At 39.5% G+C, this 13,916-nt stretch overlaps 1 long non-coding RNA gene across 1 annotated transcript in view; it reads right to left on the bottom strand.

The window, feature by feature from the left end:
- The window catches only part of LOC136104331 (uncharacterized), a 500,900-nt gene extending 487,905 nt beyond the window's left edge, over nt 1-12,995 (bottom strand). The window contains exon 1 of the long non-coding RNA XR_011740242.1: nt 12,886-12,995. This is a non-coding gene — a long non-coding RNA (uncharacterized lncRNA). The remainder of the gene's footprint in view (nt 1-12,885) is intronic.
- Between the last annotated feature and the right edge of the window lie 921 nt (nt 12,996-13,916).

Below are 13,916 nucleotides of genomic sequence, written 5' to 3' on the forward strand. Positions count from 1 at the left end.
GGAAAGCCATCTACCAAGTGACAGTGCAGCAGTGCCACTGCTCAGGTGGCCACTCCAGGAAAGCACTCACAAAAAATGGGAGCACTCCTGAGAATCTCCTAAGGAGATGTAAATATGTTAAAGACATGTAATTCTATATATGCTACACACTTTTATATGCTGTACATTTCATAAATGCTAAGGAGAAATCTTATAGTGCACCCATCTGCAACTGTGGACAGTTGAGATCTCCTGGACATGCACTTTGCTACACAAATCTGACAAGTGATGGGAGCAGCATCAACCTTCTGCTGGGCAGAAGACACCACGCAGTATCACTGAGTACAACTCCAGTCACTTGGGCCACCTGATGTCTGGGGTTTCTTTTGAGAAATAAGAGAGAGAAGTAAAATCAGGCATCTTTCCAAGTAGTTCTATGAAGTTCAAGTGTTACCTGAAATGTCATATCTTTTTTCTTGAAATTTAATATTTAGAGCTAGAAAATTCATGAGAGAGCAAAATCTGCCTCGACTTCTGTGGAAAAAAAAAAATGAATCTTTATATATAAAGACTTCTTCATTTTCATCTGTTTTATGAGAAAACTCTCATATTTGTATAGTTACAGCAAGCTCTCATACTCATTTTGTATACTACATTGGCTTTTTTTTTAATCTAAGCATTTTTCAAATTATTTTGCATCAGGTTTAAAACTTCAAAGTTTGTTGTTGTTGTATTTTCCCATAAATATACTTTAAACTGCATGTTTATGACAGGAACAGTGAGCTACCTTTCACAAAGCCACAGCAGGCTTGAATTCATCAAGCTGGTTGCAAAGTTATTGGTATTTGTCCCCAGGATTGTGGTCTCTGCCTTCACACCAGTTTCTGACTATAGGAGGTGATAGAGGGAAGAGGAATGACAAAACTAATAACGATTGAGGCCCTCTGGAACCATTACTATCTTCTATTCTATTTTCCCCTATAACTTACATTACAGAGTATCACCCATTACTTCCTACATCAGGTTTCTAATGCTTAATTCAAATATCATTGCAAGAATTCAGCAGGTTCATCTCCAAGAACCAGGAAATATAGCTGTTTAATGACATGAAGCCTGATCTAGGGCCCACTTAGGTCAAATGGGAGTCTTTCAGCAGACTAATGGTCTTTGCTTAAGGGCCATCAGCACCAGTAAATCACGAGGCAATTTTAGCTCTAATCAGACAGATCTTGAGAAGTTCATGTCAACACACTCACCAAGTTCCCTTTGGCCATCCCTAAAAATTGTCAGCAGAGATGACCATACCATCAGCACTTCATAGGTGAGCAACTTCTCAGTAGCTGTGCAACGTGCAGGCAAGAAAACATGCTAAACTCAGTGACACAAAGCATGGTGCTGCAAAAGCACTGGTCCTTACTGAAGGCTGGAGAAGTACCCAGCAGCGCAGGTGTGCTCACTGCTCCAAATTACCGGAATACATCTGACACCCAACTTGGGACTCAGGAGAGCACCTCATCCAAGTGCTCTAATTGAGCCACCTTCCATTATTTTATTACATACAGAACACAGATGCAAATAAAGAATTTGCCTAACAAAAGTAGGAGGTGTTACGCGTGCTAACTGGAACTGAATAGATTCATTTAGGAAGAGGGGGATTGTTTCTTTCTAGTGATTTAGGTTTGGTAGCTGCCAACTGGAAAGTCTCTGGTAGCTGTTCCTTCTCCTTTGTCCTATGCCACAGCACACGCAACTAATAGCAGTGTTCTACTTGTACAAAACTGCACGTTCACATACCCACATCCAAAATTCAAATATTTAAAACAAGGTTTTATTCCCATGTTGGGAAAGAACATTGTGCAGGAGTTGTTTCCACAGTATATACTAGCAAACAAGCCTGTTTGCCCAGGAGGTGCCAGTTTGCATCAGTACTTTACCAGCTTCTGAAATTACCTCCAGTGTGTGCACATCAGTACTTTTTATTGAAGGTCTTGTTCTTTAATCTATTATCTATCATCATTAGTCATTATTTTGCACGTGAAGCAATGTGTATTCTTTTAAAGGGGATTTGCTGATGCTAAAATCTACAAGCCGTGGCATTAAATGGAAATGTTAAGCTGTCTATTAAAAAGGTCTCTGAAGAGTAAGAAACCTTCACTCAAAGATCTTCTCAGCCCACCAGGATTATATTTAAACAGAACAGAGCAATGGAAGCTCATGAAACCACCATGATGAAAAAGAAATTGATGATTTGATAAACAGCTCTCTGTGGAAGTATGTGATTTACTTTAGATATACATGTTCTACGCAAAACGCAGTTATAAACTCAGTCAGTTCCACTTGGTTTTGGACCTTGCAAATGCAAGTACTCCTCAAACAACACACCACACATACTCATTTAACATTTCTGCTCCTTAGTAATAATTACAACAATGTTTAAAGCCAAGACAGATTTAAGCCTTTCCATGCTACAGTTCTGTCAGCCCCCACACTGCAATGGTTACTTTGAAAATCCAGTGCTCACACATCACCTTTCTGTTAACCAACAGGCATTTTTCACAGCTTTGTCTGCTGAGAAGAGCTTCTTAGCGAAGCTTTCACGATCACCCACATTTCCTTATATTTTATTATTGCAGATGGCAATGGTAATAGAATATTTTTGGGAGAGCTGCACTACTTTGTGTGTATAGTATATGTTCTTTAGTGAGAACGTTCAGTGGGATAAGTGAAATCCCAATAAACACTATGCAGTCCTTTACAGGACAAGGAAACTAAAGCTGAAATCACCAGAGCATGGTCCTTGCAAGGAAGACCAAGCTGTTGCTCAGAAGTGATGTCACCATCTTTCTAGGAAAAATCTCAGTGTTACAAAAATCTATCATACCCCAAAGAGTAAGATTAATGAATTCAAACACTTTGTAAACTAAAGAGGTTTTATTTCCTCTTCTTGGCCAGACAGATAAAACCATATGGCTTTCAAACCTTGCTGTTTGCTGTTCATTTTACTCAGGTGTATAATCTTACTAAACAAATGAATAGGACTAAAACGGTCAGCTCACAGATCAGTAAAACTGTTATAATAAAAACCATCCAGATATATGCAAGAAAAGACAGCTCATAGTAACGCTTCAGGATGTGAAGGAAATGCATGAGAGTGTTTCATGTTGTGTTTGCTTTTTTTTTTGTTTCTTAATATTTTGTAATTGTTTTAACTTCAGCACTAGCACGTGAATTCTCATGTCCTGGCAATATTGCTGCAACCACCTGTCAAAATCACCAGCAGATGAGATTTCTAAGGTTCTGCCTTCCAAAAGCTTCTTCTTAAAGTGAATTTTGCTTCTTCATTTCCTATTCCATCTTTGAAGCTTTATTAAACAAGATCAAAAAAAGCACAGGATTATATTTCATTATTAAATCAACAGGTAGATTAAAGTGAAAAGGCTGAAAGCTTTTTTGTTTTCTTACATCCAATTAATAGATTGTAAACTGCAGGCTGATAGAGTAAAAATACATCTGCTATATACAGTTTATAAAACATTAGTAAAATTCGTCTTTCCCTTCTTTCCAGCTAAGTGAACACCCTCAGCCTGTGTATCTCCAAACTCAGAACTTTCTGCCAGCTTTTCAAATCGTTAATGCACTAAGTTGATTCCAAAATGCACTGCTGACAATTGCTTAAAATTACGTTAAGCTGGTGATTTGCAGCATTAAAGAACTTCAAATGAGACACAGTCAGAGAAAAGAGAGTGTGAAATAACAATGGTTTTAGTGTTTTGAAGTGACAAATAGCCTAAGGCCAAGGAAGGTTTAGAGGAAGAACGACTTGCTGTGAAGATAATTACAGGTAATTGGCCAAGGTTTTAGATGGACCAGCTGGTTTCCATCCAGATTACACATTTGGGATTCACACTGATGACTAAAAAGAACAAGCTGCCATAAGGTGACCAGTTATTACAGTTACTACACAAACAAAACCAAACCCAAACAAGCAACAAAACAGAGAGATGCACTCTTAAACATAAACCACTACCTAACAAAAGAGAGCCACACACATGCTGAACCAAAACCATATCCAAGTGAAAGCCAGAAGATAGTCAAGCTGCAAGTTTGCCTTCAAAACCAATTAAACCATCGGGATTAACAGAACAAAATCACTGTTCTACTGAATCTACAGGAATTAATCTGTAGAAATTGCAGTGAGTTTATTTATAAATCCCAATTTTAAAAATCCAATAAATTTCACCTTTACTGTGACAACAATTAGATATACATAAAAATGAGTTACAACCTAATGAATAAATCACAACTCTGGAGTTAAAGACGGCTTGCACATTGTTGTAGTTTAACCTGGGCAGCTAAATACCACACAACCATTCACTTACCCCCTTCCCCAGAGGGATGGGAGAGAATCACAGAAAAAAAAAAAAAACAAACCTAAAACTCATAGATTGAAATGAAGGCAGTTTAAAGGGCAGAAAAAGAAGGGAAAATAATAAAAATCATTGACTCTGTGCAAGCACTGCTCAGCAACAACTAAAACATCCCACTTTTATCAACACTACTTTCATCCTAAATCCAAACCACATCACTATACCAGCTACTGGCAACAAAGTTAACTCTGGCCCAGCACTGGCTTTCTAAACTTGATGAGGCACTTCGTCTCTTCCCAGCAGTTCCTCAGTGCCACAACCACCTCGGCACGGTGAACCCCTCTGGAGGTACTTCAGCTTGACTTGAGCAAGAGTGAGCTCATCCTTACCTAGTGTCATCCTGGAAAACGCTACCTGAGCTTCAAAATTCAGAAACAAACACGAGTTCAGTATTTTGTAACGCTCAGAGGCTACAAGGCTTGCAGCCTCTTCAGTATATTGGCAAGTTGAAACCACGTCACTGCTTCTGAAGATGCTGGTATAACTTTGTCTCTGTGAAAGATCATGAAATGACATTACAACTCTACAGAAAGTTTGAGTTAAAATCCTATTACAATAACTGTCTGATAAAGAACAAGTAATAGCCAGCCACTCAATATCCATCCATCAGAAAAAAATGAGGAAAAAACCACAAACCAAATCACCTTATGATTACATAACAGCAGAACCTGTACAAAGAGACAAACTGTATTTATATTTAGCAATTGAATTGTAAAGCAAATCGTCCTCTCTGACAAGATGAAATTTTCAAGAATAAGTTATATTAAAATTCCTCTGGAATACAGCATACTTAAGAAATAAAAATCATATGCAGAATTTAAGGTCTCTCTTCTTATACATGTTATCTTTCTTTCTTGGGGTCAGGTGGTACAACTTGATGCTAAAAAAACCTTCTACATAATACATCAGGTTTTAGATACCATCTTTTCATTTTTGTCCTAGGCTGTTATCGTTGCCGATTTCATTCCGTCGTATCAGCAGAATTCCTAAATGGCAAAGCCTGATGTGGAACACCATTTTTCAGGTTAAGAAGACAAATAAAGCCTCTTACATGTAATTTAAAGTTAATACCGGTACAGTATATCACGTACTCTGATACTGGAAAACAGACACACTTTTGGTTTTGCTTTTGTTTTGGTTTATTATCTCACTATGTATAAACATATTTGAAAAGAGAGAGAGAGAATGCACTATAGATACACAAAAAAGGCAAATTTCTATCCTTCCATCCCTACAGCAGGTTATACAGTAGTTGTGCAGAAAATAGCTTCTTAAAGTAAATATGAATTAATGTCCTTTAATTCTGGGACATCTTGAAAAACCAACCTGTGCCACAGAGATTCCCATGGATATTTTTATATTCAAAAGAGATTATCAATGGTAATATTACTACTGAACTAGCCAATACAACAATGACTACAGTTGTCCGTATTTCACATTTCTATAAGTCAAGCTAATTCAACTGGGTACACCTATTAAAAAAGATAGAATCAACTAGTGCTGATTTTCCCATATTAACTCATTTTAAAAAGGCTACTTTACATGTAGTTTTGTGCAGTTACAAAACAATTTTTCCATTTATTTTATTCAGGCAAGTTAATTAATTTTAGCCTTAGATGGTGCTGTCACTTGAAATTTCATATCATTGGGGTATATATCTGTTTTTGCTGTATCACATTCACATGAGAAAAATTGACAAAACCCACAAAAACATTAGAATGATAAACGTTGTCAGGGTAACAAATTATGCACATAGGCAAAAGGGTAAAATATAATTTTGCAGATGGCAAAAGAAGGTAATTTACAACTGATGTAGAAAATTACTGGCACAATAAGCATATCCCATAAATCAGTTAGTTAACAAGCTAATTTATAACTTTCTGAAAAACTGCAAAGATAAAATAGAGACCTAGAGAGGAATTTAAGTGCCTCATGTCTTTTCTTTCAGTAATGCACCTACTCAGGAAAACATTAATAGATCAGCAGCACATTAAATTATTGATGCTACATTATTACCCCCTCCCTCTGCTCTAATGAGCAATTACTTCTTGTGATGATTGATGCTTTTCAACAGGAAAAATAGGAAAGTTTTTGCAGTACAGAAATGGCAGAAGCTCATAGATCTGAGATTATCAGCTGAAAAACCTAATTATTTTTAAAAATAGCAACAAACACTACTCAGACCACAATGAAGAGTGGTGCTTCAGTGCCTTCTTACAAGTCCTCTGGAAACAGGAACTGAGCCCTGTCTTCTCCCCATAAACCAACATGCACACCTGAGTATGCTTATTTGGAAAGCCATACAAAATTAGCTGTGGAGGACCAACCCCACCACTCCCCTTTTCTTTTTTAAATAGTGAGATACCCTAGGTGCAGCACAATGTAAAACCTAAACATCTTTGCAAGTCCTACTGATTTAATGAGGACTCAGTCACAGGTCTACATGCTTTTCTATATTAAAGGGGAAAGGGAAAAGAAAAGGATGATTTTTGTGAATAAGGTCCCACAACAAGGCATGACATGTATTTGAGGAGGAGGAATAAAGGTACTAAACAAAAGAATAAATGCAAGAACACCTGGCACACACGTCAAAGAGGCTGCATGACAGCAAGGTGTTCAGGAAAGATTTTAAAATTTCAGGGGAAAAAAGTGATCATCTGTGTGACACACTGACAATACAAACCAGCAAGTGGGCACAGTGCAGCAGGAGCTTTCTTAGGCAAAAGCCACCATCCTCTTGGCACAGCCAGGGACTCCCGCACGCCCCAGGGTGAGCGGGTGGAAACGCTGGAGCGTTTGCTGTAAGCAGGGAAGCAGCAGCCTTAAGAGGGCGTATCAAGGTTTCTGAAACAGCCTTGGCAGAAATGAATAACAGGTAACTGCAAGGTCATTTTGTTTGTGACATTAAGACACTAGACTGATTATGTGTCCATCTGTTCTACTTTGCAAATTGGCCTTCTGCGTTCATTAGCAACCATAAACCTGGATATATTATGACACAGGCCACGAAATACATGTACAAACAGTCATGAGCATGGACCTGAGAGCATTACTGCTACTTGGCGTCATAAACACTAACGACTTTGAATCATACAGTTAGCCTGCTGGAAGTGAGCACCTTCAGAGCAAACAGAGTACAAGACCTACACCAAGGGAAAAAAAATCACTGTAAATACGCACAAAACCAAAGGGACTTTAATCTACCAAAACAGAGAGGGCCATCAGTGAAGAGCAAACTCAGTGTAGTAACTATTCATGAGCCACATCAGCCTCATGCTCGCCTTTAAAGGGCCAAATGTAATTTTAGGACTGTATAAATGTACAAATAGTTACACATATACAGTCCTAAAATTACATTCGGCCCTTTGAAGGCGATCGTGAGGCTGATGTGGCTCCCGGTGAAAATGAGTTTGACACCCCGATCTACATTTTTCTCACTCTACCCTAAGGCTATCATTATATATGGCAACAAAGGAAATTAGAATTATTCCTGTTGCCTCTCTTCTTTATTAATTTTTAATGATTTTTAATTTGAATGCTTTAATCCATCCTTTCAAAAAAGGGATAAAGCAATAATTCTTAAAAGCCTTTTACCTACTTTTCCCAGTCATCCCATTATAAAACAAATTTCAAAAAAACATGTAGGAGTTTTGTTTCTGGTACATATGCTCCTATTTTATCAGTATTCCGGAAAGTAACTAAGGGCATAAACCTGCACTCATCACCAGCACAAGGAGTGATTCAATACAGCACATATGCATGTTTCTCAATAAGCAAATAATGATATAGCTTCTTGTTCAATAAAGCATTGAAGCAAAACCTGGTTTACTGTAAGCTCTGCTCACTGCCATGAGTAATCTTTTTCTTATTTAAATGAGACTAATAAAGGTAGAAAACATGCTGTCTAAGAGCGGTTTCGGAGTAGAACCCAAGCTTGAGCAGCTTTTCTTTGCAACAAGCCAGGAGAAAAGGAGAGGTAAGCATTAAGCTTGAAAGTCCATCATCTGCAGCTGGCTTGGGAGAGGGCAGAGGAGCTTGGGCTGTATTAACCTTTCAACCCCAAAATCACTGCCTGCTGGCATCATGGCTGGGCACCAGAAGCAAAGCCTGCCACGGCCTCTCCAGATATCCGCTGTCACAATTCTTACAAACAGAACACCTGCAGTATCCAGACCTGTCACCGCTGTCCCTTCACACACTAGTCTTTGGGGTTGGCACAAGCGTCTACCTTGGTTACTTCAGATCCAGCTGGAAAACATACAACTGAAAAAATAAACCACTTTCCACCACCCCAGCTTGGGAGCGAAGGTACCTCTGAACACTTCACAGTGTTCATTAAATACATAGCCTCAAACCCCCTAGTACAGTCCAGGCATGAACTCACCTTGCGGTGGTGTGTGCACCCCACATCGCCTCTGCTCCTGGAAGGAGTGATATTTGGGTGATGCACACAGAACATCAGAGCACAGTGACCATTAGGTATTTCTAACATGTCATGTACACTGCACTTCCTAGTGGCACTTGGCACAACACAATTATCCCATCTTTTGTGCCAAGGCAAAATTTTGAAAGAATCTTCATCCAGCCACAAACTGCCCTTTGCCTGGATACAGAAGCTGTGAAGTGTGAGGGCAGGCCTTTCCCAGTCCAAATCAGAGGGAAGGGTGGGGGGAAGGACATCCCATCTTCCAGCTTCAAAGGAGGAGGTACACATAACACAAGCTGTTTTTAACAGGCAGATTAACTGTCTCAAACAAATTCATCAGGACATTTATTTGCAAAAATTCACATATTCTGATTCATCCATCTTTCCTCACTGGAATTGTTCCATTATGTATAAACACCCACATCTTTGTTTGTGTGCATCTTTCACAGAGAAAGAGGGAAGTGGCCTGGAGGCTGGGTCTGTTTGCTGAACAGAGTTGAGCCCGCACTTGGAGGAACAGCAGGATTGTGACCCTTTGGTGTCTTACCTCCCCACAGGTCACGCTGCTTGCTGGACTGCTGACTGTTCTGATCTCAGCTAGGGTTATTCTCTTTGAAGAGAAAAGCTACGAAAGCTTCGAGTTCAATTAATTGGCTTTCATTTCACTTATTTATTAGGAATGGAAAAAAAAAAAACAACCCTGACCCAATTATTTCATACATAAAAGAAGCCTTTGTAGTAGGTGTAATATTCCTAAGAGGTGGTTAATGAGAAATATACATCAGAGCTTAACTGCAATGAGTCTTTGATGTTGGTTAGCTTACCTGTTGTGACACCAAAGAAAGAGATCACAAGGGAGAGAGTAAGCATGCACTGCATCTCTGCTGGGGCTGTTACAATCAGATAAGCCACGGTCTCCTGGGTTGTTATAGTCCAGCCCATGCCGAAGTTCTCTGAACCTACCCCCAGCCCCACACACAACCCCACAGCAGGACACCTACAACCCACAGAGTCACCTTCCCCCAGCACTGCTCACAAAAGACCCACCTCCAATTGACTACAGGGAGCTTTGATTTCAGCAGGTTTACTTCAGCACAAACCCTGTCAGATCACACCGTCCTTAAGATAAACTAAACAACATTCACAGCTGAGGTGGGAAAAAAAGACATTAAAAAAAAATCGGTGTCTGAAAAATATAAAGTAGGTTTTTATTTCTTCCAGCACACTGAACTCAACTGATCCAAGAACATGTAAATAAATTTCTAACAAGTGCAACTTATTCACAAGAGTTGCTTTGATTAGACACTCTTTAAAAATGCACAGTGAGAGAGAGGGGCTGTATGTGCATGCCATTTGATTAGGATTAGCACAGCACTATTGCACAAGAACACTGCAGTTAAGCAGAGATCCAAGGAAAGCTGCTTCTCCTCTGCAAAAAGCAGAGGGAACTTTGCCTTGGGCTCTCCAACTTGCTTATACTTCATTTTCCCTCCTCACATCTTTCTATTGCTTGACTGGCACAGTGAGAGCTCTCCCTCCCATTTCGATTTATTGTAGCCACAGGAATGGAGACAACTATAAATTCACATGTCTTTGTGCATATAGCAGTAACCACAGCAGGAATCTCATCTCCACAATAAAACCTTTCCAAACCCAAAACATAAAATGGCCACATACTTCACATGCACCATCCTGGTAATGAGAGAAAGAGATAAATGACTGGAAATTGTAACAGACAAGAAATCGTACATTCTTTTTTTTTTTTTTCCATTTTGATGTATTCAATGTATACTCACTTGAAAAAGTTATAAAAAACCCTCCAAAACACAGGTTCACATTGCTTTATCAGAATAACAATTTTCCGAATGCAAAAGCATCTGAAAGGCTAAAAGGGTTTTGTTGTTACTGGCTGAAAAGTGATTTTCATACTTGAGTACATTACTACTGTGTAATGAGAGAACAAATGCACTTTACCGAGTGAATATCTAATTCCCTGTGTGACAGCAAATGAAAATAAACCAAGCTGCCAGCCCCCAGGAGACCTGGTGGGGCTGCCGTGCTCTGAGAGAGTTCTTGAACATTCTCTGTAATCACCAACATTTGTGACATGACTTCATGCACTCAATGCAAAACTATTGAAATCTGTGCATTATATCCATTTGTACTTAAACTTGGCTTAAATTTAGTTAAGTTTGGGTGGGCTGTACTTGCTAAAAACATGAACAGAATATGTATTTGGACCTTGTTAACATTCACAGAAGAGCTGAGATTTAAGTTTTAAAATACCAACAAAAACTGGCAGCAGCAGGCGAAAAGCAAGGGGCAGGAAGGGGAGAAGGACAAGGACAAAGAAGAGAATTGAGCTTCATGCTCCAGGGCATGATGAAAAACTTGCCATTGAAGTGTCATTGTTTGCAACACCCACAACTCCCTTACCAAAAGCCAGTTTAGGAGCTGTACACAGAACTGTCCCTCTACTATTGCAGTGGGGCATCGCGGACAGTGCTGTCTAACAAAAAGGGCTTGTAAAATGTGTGGTTTGATTTTTCTCTGCCATGGGAACATGCTTTGATCTGTTTTCCAATGCATTCAAATGATTCTTGCACAGAGGTCTCTTTCCTGTGGCGCAACATAAGAAACAGCTGTTCGAAACAGAGAAGAGCAGAATCAAAACCTCCCTTTCTGTACAGGGTTTCCAGCAGTTTTGCAACCTTCCAACACAGTCCAAGCCCAGTCTAGACACCATTGCTCTGCAGAAGCAGAGAATGCCTATACTAGTTTAAACTTTGATCCTCCTTCCGAATTTGATAAAAAGAGAGTTGACTACTGTGTGACTGCTTTTATGGATATTTGTGAACTCCACTGGTTTGTCCAACTTAAGCAATAAGAGAGATTTCCAAATGCACCTGGGCTGGTAGAGGCCAAGGCACCACAGTGTTTTCACTGGAAAAGAATAGACTTCTACCTCAGAGCCCCACAAGAAACGGAGCTTTCATGATTTTCCAGCTTTGGCTAGACCCAAGCCTAAAATTACATCTCTGGCAATACCTGGTACCAGATAAATTCAGAGACTGTATTAGTCATGGAGGTGACAACCTGCTCTCCACACCAGCTATAGACAAGACTTCCTTAAGACTGAAAGCCTGAAATTTTAATGCTCCTTTCATGAAAACTAGCAACTTGTTGATGCAGGTTGCCAGTTGTTTTAGAAGAACACAAAGCTGCAGATCAAAACACTTTATTAATAAAGACCAGAACTGAGTTTACACGTAACACTACTTCAGTTCTCTAACACAGGTGATTGATGTAGTCTTGACAGATACAGTTGTGCCATCCTGATCTTTGTGCAAGTCTACTTTACCCTTTACACAGGGTAAACTGGATTCAACTAATGAACATCTACTCAATTTTTTTGTCTAATTTTGATTATTTATCCTGTACAATTTAAATCCTGCTCTAGAAGCCTTAGCCTATTCTGGGGGCTTTTCACAGCAGGACTCAAGACAACCTCCCAATGTAATTTTTGCAGAAAGTACTCTTTCATGCAACTGCTCTTCACCAGCTTCAGTACAAAATCATCTGGCTTAATTTTTTGGCTGTTTAACCTGAAGGCTGTTTAATTTGACTTAGCTGACTTTGCAATGAAGCAGAAAAGATCACTGCACGATCCATTCCAGTAGGATGAGATGACACAAGATTCAGCACATGGAAAATAAAAAGTTGATAAGGAAATGAGGGGAAAAAGGGCAGTTTCTCAAGTACTGCAGCTGTTCCTAAACTGGATAAATCTATTCCATGCCAACTGCACTCAAACTTTCTATTCCAAATGCTCCTCAAATTTATTCTACCTTCACAACAGCAGTCTCAAGAATCGGGATAATCTGGGGTACCTGCAATCATTCCCTCACTTCTCTCTAAAGTACCTATAATCAAAAATGTCATAGTTTTCAAGCAAACATGGCCCTGATTTATGCCACAACTACAAGTGTCCAGAAAGCGGCAATGGTTTAGCAAAATGCGTATGAGAAATCTGGGTTAAGTGACTCAACTCACCATCGTTGAGGAACTCGTTGACGAAGGCCGGGTAAGGAGGCCATCTCCTCACACAGCTTCCAGCTGGCTGAGCGCTCACACCCGCCCCTTCCTGTACCTTCTTGCTCAGCATCTGCCTTCCACCTTCTGCAATGAACAAGGCAAACATCTTATTTCAAAATTAAATCATAGCCTTTTACCTTCCTCCATTAACTAGTCAGTGCACTACACACCAACTAAACCACAGATTCTTTAGCAACTGTGAAAACTCCCTACAACCTTAAACACGGTCTCAGGTAGTTTCCTCTTATTAAACTGCTCCATCCTACCTGCCTAAAAAAGGGAAAATGTAGTTTACATAAATGGTTTAGCTGCAGCACTTTTCAGCTTTTTAGGTGCTTGACTTCACAACGTCAAAGGTGATTGTTTTAATGCACATGTTTTTCAGATTGTGTTCATTTACAAGGATACAACTAAAACATTCATTGTTAGGCTGTTGCTACTAATACAATATTTAGCTCCAAACATCTACAAATTACAACTTGTATTTTCAGGCCAACTCTCATAATAAAACAAAACAATATTTTAAAACTCTCCACATCTGACAAATGTGATCTTTCTATACTCACAATCTGATTATATAGAAATACAGAAATATTAGCATACAAAGTCAAGATCAAATATTTTTAATACTCTCTAACAAACCAGTTTGCAACAGCTTTTTGTTGTTGTCTAGTAAAGCTAGCATAGCTTTTCAAAAGGGAAGGCTCCTGCTTAATTTTGCAATATATCCCATACACTTGAGATTAGAAACCACACACTGGACAGAAATACAAGGTGCGTCAGTGGGTGCAAAGCCCAAGGCTACTGCCACACCGCTTTTTCTGAGCTGCTTTTGAAACGGGGGTCCTGCAGGTGCAGGGAGGTGCTGCAGCAGCTCCTGGCACACCAGCACTGGTACAGGAGGGCAGAAGGGGACACGGATGAGTGCTCAGAGAGAGGTGGTTGGCAGAAATCATCCTGAAGGGCGAGCTGCATCATCAGTTATGGAA

This window comes from Patagioenas fasciata, chromosome 8, assembly GCF_037038585.1.
Source record: "Patagioenas fasciata isolate bPatFas1 chromosome 8, bPatFas1.hap1, whole genome shotgun sequence".
In the NCBI taxonomy this organism is placed as follows: domain Eukaryota; kingdom Metazoa; phylum Chordata; class Aves; order Columbiformes; family Columbidae; genus Patagioenas; species Patagioenas fasciata.